Here is a 5,822-nt window from a genome sequence, read left to right on the forward strand (position 1 = left end):
TACAGAGGGAGAGAGAGAGCGAGTACAGAGAGAGAGAGAGAGAGAGAGAGAGAGGGTACAGAGAGAGAGAGAGAGAAAGAGAGAGTACAGAGAGAAAGAGAGAGAGAGTACAGAGGGAGAGAGAGAGCGAGTACAGAGAGAGAGAGAGAGAGAGAGAGAGAGGGTACAGAGAGAGAGAGAGAGAAAGAGAGAGTACAGAAAGAAAGAGAAAGTACAGAGAGAGGGTACAGAGAGAGAGAGAGAAAGAGAGAGAGAGAGACAGAGAGAAAGAGAAAGAGAGGGTACAGAGAGAGACAGTACAGAGAGAAAGTACAGAGAGAAAGAGAAAGATAGAGTACAGACAGAGAGACAGAGAGAGAGAGAGGCAGAGAGAGAGAGTACAGAGAGAGAGAGGTAGAGAGAGGGAGAGAGAGAGGTAGAGAGAGAGGGAGAGAGAGAGAGCGAGTACAGAGGGAGAGAGTACAGAGAGAGAGAGTACGGAGAGAGAGAGAGAGTACAGAGAGAGAGAGTACAGAGAGAGAGAGAGAGAGCGAGTATAGAGAGAGAGAGAGGTAGAGAGAGAGGGAGAGAGTACAGAGAGAGAGAGAGACAGAGAGAGAGAGAGACAGAGAGAGAGAGAGACAGAGAGAGAGAGAGAGTACAGAGGGAGAGAGAGAGCGAGTACAGAGGGAGAGAGTACAGAGAGAGAGGGAGAGAGTACAGAGAGAGAGAGAGAGTACGGAGAGAGAGAGAGAGAGAGAGAGAGCAAGTACAGAGAGAGAGAGAGTACAGAGAGAGAGGGAGAGTACAGAGAGAGAGAGAGAGAGCAAGTACAGAGAGAGAGAGATAGAGAGAGAGGGAGAGAGTACAGAGAGAGAGAGGGAGAGAGTACAGAGAGAGAGAGTACGGAGAGAGAGAGAGAGAGAGAGAGAGCGAGTACAGAGGGAGAGAGTACAGAGAAAGAGACAGAGAGACAGAGAGAGAGAGAGAGGCAGAGAGAGAGAGTACAGAGAGAGAGAGAGACAGAGAGAGAGAGAGAGAGAGAGAGAGAGAGCGAGTACAGAGAGAGAGAGTACAGAGAGAGAGAGGTAGAGAGAGAGGGAGAGAGAGAGAGAGAGAGAGTACAGAGAGAGAGAGAGAGAGAGAGAGAGAGCGAGTACAGAGGGAGAGAGAGAGAGAGAGCGAGTACAGAGGGAGAGAGTACAGAGAGAGAGAGTACGGAGAGAGAGAGAGAGAGAGAGAGAGAGAGCGAGTACAGAGGGAGAGAGTACAGAGAAAGAGACAGAGAGACAGAGAGAGAGAGAGAGGCAGAGAGAGAGAGTACAGAGAGAGAGAGAGACAGAGAGAGAGAGAGAGAGAGAGAGAGAGAGAGAGAGCGAGTACAGAGAGAGAGAGTACAGAGAGAGAGAGGTAGAGAGAGAGGGAGAGAGTGCAGAGAGAGAGAGAGAGAGAGAGAGAGCGAGTACAGAGGGAGAGAGTACAGAGAGAGAGAGTACAGAGAGAGAGAGAGAGAGTACAGAGAGAGAGAGAGAGCGAGTATAGAGAGAGAGAGAGAGGTAGAGAGAGAGGGAGAGAGTACAGAGAGAGAGAGAGAGAGAGAGAGAGAGAGCGAGTACAGAGGGAGAGAGAGCGAGTACAGAGAGAAAGAGAGAGTACAGAGAGAGAGAGAGAGTACAGAGAGAAAGAGAAAGTACAGAGAGAGGGTACAGAGAGAGAGAGAAAGAGAGAGTTCAGAGAGAGAGAGTACAGAGAGAAAGTACAGAGAGAAAGAGAAAGATAGAGTACAGAGAGAGAGAGAGAGACAGAGAGAGAGAGAGACAGAGAGAGAGAGTACAGAGAGGGAGAGAGTACAGAGGGAGAGAGAGAGAGACAGAGAGAGAGAGAGACAGAGCGAGAGAGAGTACAGAGAGAGAGAGAGTACAGAGAGAGAGAGTACAGAGAGAGAGAGTACGGAGAGAGAGAGAGAGAGAGAGAGAGAGAGAGCAAGTACAGAGAGAGAGAGAGTACAGAGAGAGAGGGAGAGTACAGAGGGAGAGAGAGAGCGAGTACAGAGGGAGAGAGTACAGAGAGAGAGAGTACGGAGAGAGAGAGAGAGAGAGAGAGAGAGAGAGAGAGCAAGTACAGAGAGAGAGAGAGTACAGAGAGAGAGGGAGAGTACAGAGAGAGAGAGTACAGAGAGAGAGAGTACGGAGAGAGAGAGAGAGAGAGAGAGAGAGAGAGAGAGCAAGTACAGAGAGAGAGAGAGTACAGAGAGAGAGGGAGAGTACAGAGAGAGAGAGAGAGAGCAAGTACAGAGAGAGAGAGATAGAGAGAGAGGGAGAGAGAGTACAGAGAGAGAGAGAGAGTACAGAGAGAGAGAGTACAGAGAGAGAGAGTACGGAGAGAGAGAGAGAGAGAGAGAGAGAGAGAGAGAGCAAGTACAGAGAGAGAGAGAGTACAGAGAGAGAGGGAGAGTACAGAGAGAGAGAGAGAGAGCAAGTACAGAGAGAGAGAGATAGAGAGAGAGGGAGAGAGTACAGAGAGAGAGAGAGGGAGAGAGTACAGAGAGAGAGAGAGAGAGCGAGTACAGAGAGAGAGAGAGAGAGAGAGAGAGAGCGAGTACAGAGAGAGAGAGAGTACAGAGAGAGAGAGTGTACAGAGAGAGAGAGAGAGAGGTAGAGAGAGAGGGAGAGAGTACAGAGAGAGAGAGAGAGAGAGTACAGAGAGAGAGAGTACAGAGAGAGAGAGAGAGCGAGTACAGAGAGAGGTAGAGAGAGAGGGAGAGAGTACAGAGAGAGAGAGAGAGCGAGTACAGAGGGAGAGAGAGAGAGAGAGAGCGAGTACAGAGAGAGAGAGAGTACAGAGAGAGAGAGAGTACAGAGAGAGAGAGAGAGAGGTAGAGAGAGAGGGAGAGAGTACAGAGAGAGAGAGAGAGCGAGTACAGAGAGAGCGAGTACAGAGAGAGAGAGTACAGAGAGAGAGAGAGAGTGAAAGAGAGAGAGAGAGAGAGAGAGAGAGAGAGTACAGAGGGAGAGAGTACAGAGAGAGAGAGTACAGAGAGAGAGAGAGAGTGAAAGAGAGAGAGAGAGAGAGAGAGAGAGAGAGTACAGAGAGAAAGAGAAAGAGAGTACAAAGAGAGAGACAGAGAGAGAGAGAGAGCGAGTACAGAGGGAGAGAGTACAGAGAGAGAGTACGGAGAGAGAGAGAGAGAGAGAGAGAGAGAGAGTACAGAGAGACAGTACAGAGAGAGAGAGAGAGAGCGAGTACAGAGGGAGAGAGTACAGAGAGAGAGAGAGAGAGAGAGAGAGAGAGAGAGAGTACAGAGGGAGAGAGTACAGAGAGAGAGAGAGTACAGAGAGAGAGAGAGTACAGAGAGAGAGTACAGAGAGAGAGAGAGAGTACAGAGAGAGAGTACAGAGAGAGAGAGAGAGGTAGAGAGAGAGGGAGAGAGTACAGAGAGAGAGAGAGAGAGAGAGAGAGAGAGAGGTAGAGAGAGAGGGAGAGAGAGGTAGAGAGAGAGGGAGAGAGTACAGAGAGAGAGAGAGAGAGCGAGTACAAAGAGAGAGAGTACAGAGAGAGAGAGTACAGAGAGAGAGAGAGAGGAGAGAGAGAGAGAGAGTACAGAGAGAAAGAGAAAGAGAGTACAGAGAGAAAGAGAAAGAGAGAGTACAAAGAGAGAGACAGAGAGAGAGAGAGAGAGTACAGAGAGACAGAGAGAGAGAGCGAGTACAGAGGGAGAGAGTACAGAGAAAGAGACAGAGAGACAGAGAGAGAGAGAGAGGCAGAGAGACAGTACAGAGAGAGAGAGAGAGCGAGTACAGAGGGAGAGAGTACAGAGAGAGAGTACGGAGAGAGAGAGAGAGAGAGAGAGAGAGAGAGAGAGGCAGAGAGACAGTACAGAGAGAGAGAGAGAGCGAGTACAGAGGGAGAGAGTACAGAGAGAGAGTACGGAGAGAGAGAGAGAGAGAGAGAGAGAGAGAGAGTACAGAGAGAGAGTACAGAGAGAGAGAGAGAGTACAGAGAGAGAGAGAGTACAGAGAGAGAGTACAGAGAGAGAGAGAGAGAGAGAGAGAGAGAGTACAGAGAGAGAGTACAGAGAGAGAGAGAGAGTACAGAGAGAGAGAGAGTACAGAGAGAGAGAGAGTACAGAGAGAGAGTACAGAGAGAGAGTACAGAGAGAGAGAGAGAGGTAGAGAGAGAGGGAGAGAGTACAGAGAGAGAGAGAGAGAGAGAGAGGTAGAGAGAGAGGGAGAGAGAGGTAGAGAGAGAGGGAGAGAGTACAGAGAGAGAGAGAGAGAGCGAGTACAAAGAGAGAGAGTACAGAGAGAGAGAGAGCGAGTACAGAGGGAGAGAGTACAGAGAGAGAGAGAGAGAGAGTGAAAGAGAGAGAGAGAGAGAGTACAGAGAGAAAGAGAAAGAGAGTACAGAGAGAAAGAGAAAGAGAGAGTACAAAGAGAGAGAGAGAGAGAGAGAGAGAGAGTACAGAGAGAGAGAGAGAGAGAGCGAGTACAGAGGGAGAGAGTACAGAGAAAGAGACAGAGAGACAGAGAGAGAGAGAGAGAGAGAGAGAGAGAGAGAGAGAGAGAGAGAGAGAGAGAGCGAGTACAGAGGGAGAGAGTACAGAGAAAGAGACAGAGAGACAGAGAGAGAGAGAGAGGTAGAGAGAGAGGGAGAGAGTACAGAGAGAGAGAGAGAGAGAGAGAGAGCGAGTACAGAGGGAGAGAGTACAGAGAGAGAGAGAGAGAAAGAGAGAGTACAGAGAGAAAGAGAGAGTACAGAGAGAGAGAGAGAGAGTACAGAGAGAAAGAGAGAGTACAGAAAGAAAGAGAAAGTACAGAGAGAGGGTACAGAGAGAGAGAGAAAGAGAGGGTACAGAGAGAAAGAGAAAGAGAGAGTTCAGAGAGAGAGAGTACAGAGAGAAAGAGAAAGATAGAGTACAGAGAGAGAGAGAGAGAGACAGAGAGAGAGAGAGACAGAGAGAGAGAGTACAGAGAGGGAGAGAGTACAGAGGGAGAGAGAGAGAGACAGAGAGAGAGAGAGACAGAGAGAGAGAGAGAGACAGAGAGAGAGAGAGAGTACAGAGGGAGAGAGAGAGTGAGTACAGAGGGAGAGAGTACAGAGAGAGAGAGTACGGAGAGAGAGAGAGAGAGTACAGAGAGAGAGAGTACAGAGAGAGAGAGAGAGCGAGTATAGAGAGAGAGAGAGGTAGAGAGAGAGGGAGAGAGTACAGAGAGAGAGAGAGACAGAGAGAGAGAGAGAGTACAGAGGGAGAGAGAGAGAGAGTACAGAGAGAGAGAGTACGGAGAGAGAGAGAGAGAGAGAGAGAGTACAGAGAGAGAGAGAGAGAGCGAGTACAGAGAGAGAGAGAGAGTACAGAGAGAGAGAGTACAGAGAGAGAGAGAGAGAGAGCGAGTACAGAGGGAGAGAGTACAGAGAGAGAGAGTACGGAGAGAGAGAGAGAGTACAGAGAGAGAGAGAGAGTACAGAGAGAGAGAGCGAGTACAGAGAGAGAGAGATAGAGAGAGAGGGAGAGAGTACAGAGAGAGAGAGAGGGAGAGAGTACAGAGAGAGAGAGAGAGTACAGAGAGAGCGAGTACAGAGGGAGAGAGAGAGAGGCAGAGAGAGAGAGTACAGAGAGAGAGAGAGACAGAGAGAGAGAGAGAGAGAGAGAGAGCGAGTACAGAGAGAGAGAGTACAGAGAGAGAGAGTACAGAGAGAGAGAGGTAGAGAGAGAGAGAGAGAGAGCGAGTATAGAGAGAGAGAGAGAGGTAGAGAGAGAGGGAGAGAGTACAGAGAGAGAGAGAGAGAGAGAGAGAGAGCGAGTACAGAGGGAGAGAGAGAGAGAGAGCGAGTACAGAGGGAGA

This window comes from Pygocentrus nattereri, chromosome 9 (assembly GCF_015220715.1).
Source record: "Pygocentrus nattereri isolate fPygNat1 chromosome 9, fPygNat1.pri, whole genome shotgun sequence".
NCBI lineage: Eukaryota > Metazoa > Chordata > Actinopteri > Characiformes > Serrasalmidae > Pygocentrus > Pygocentrus nattereri.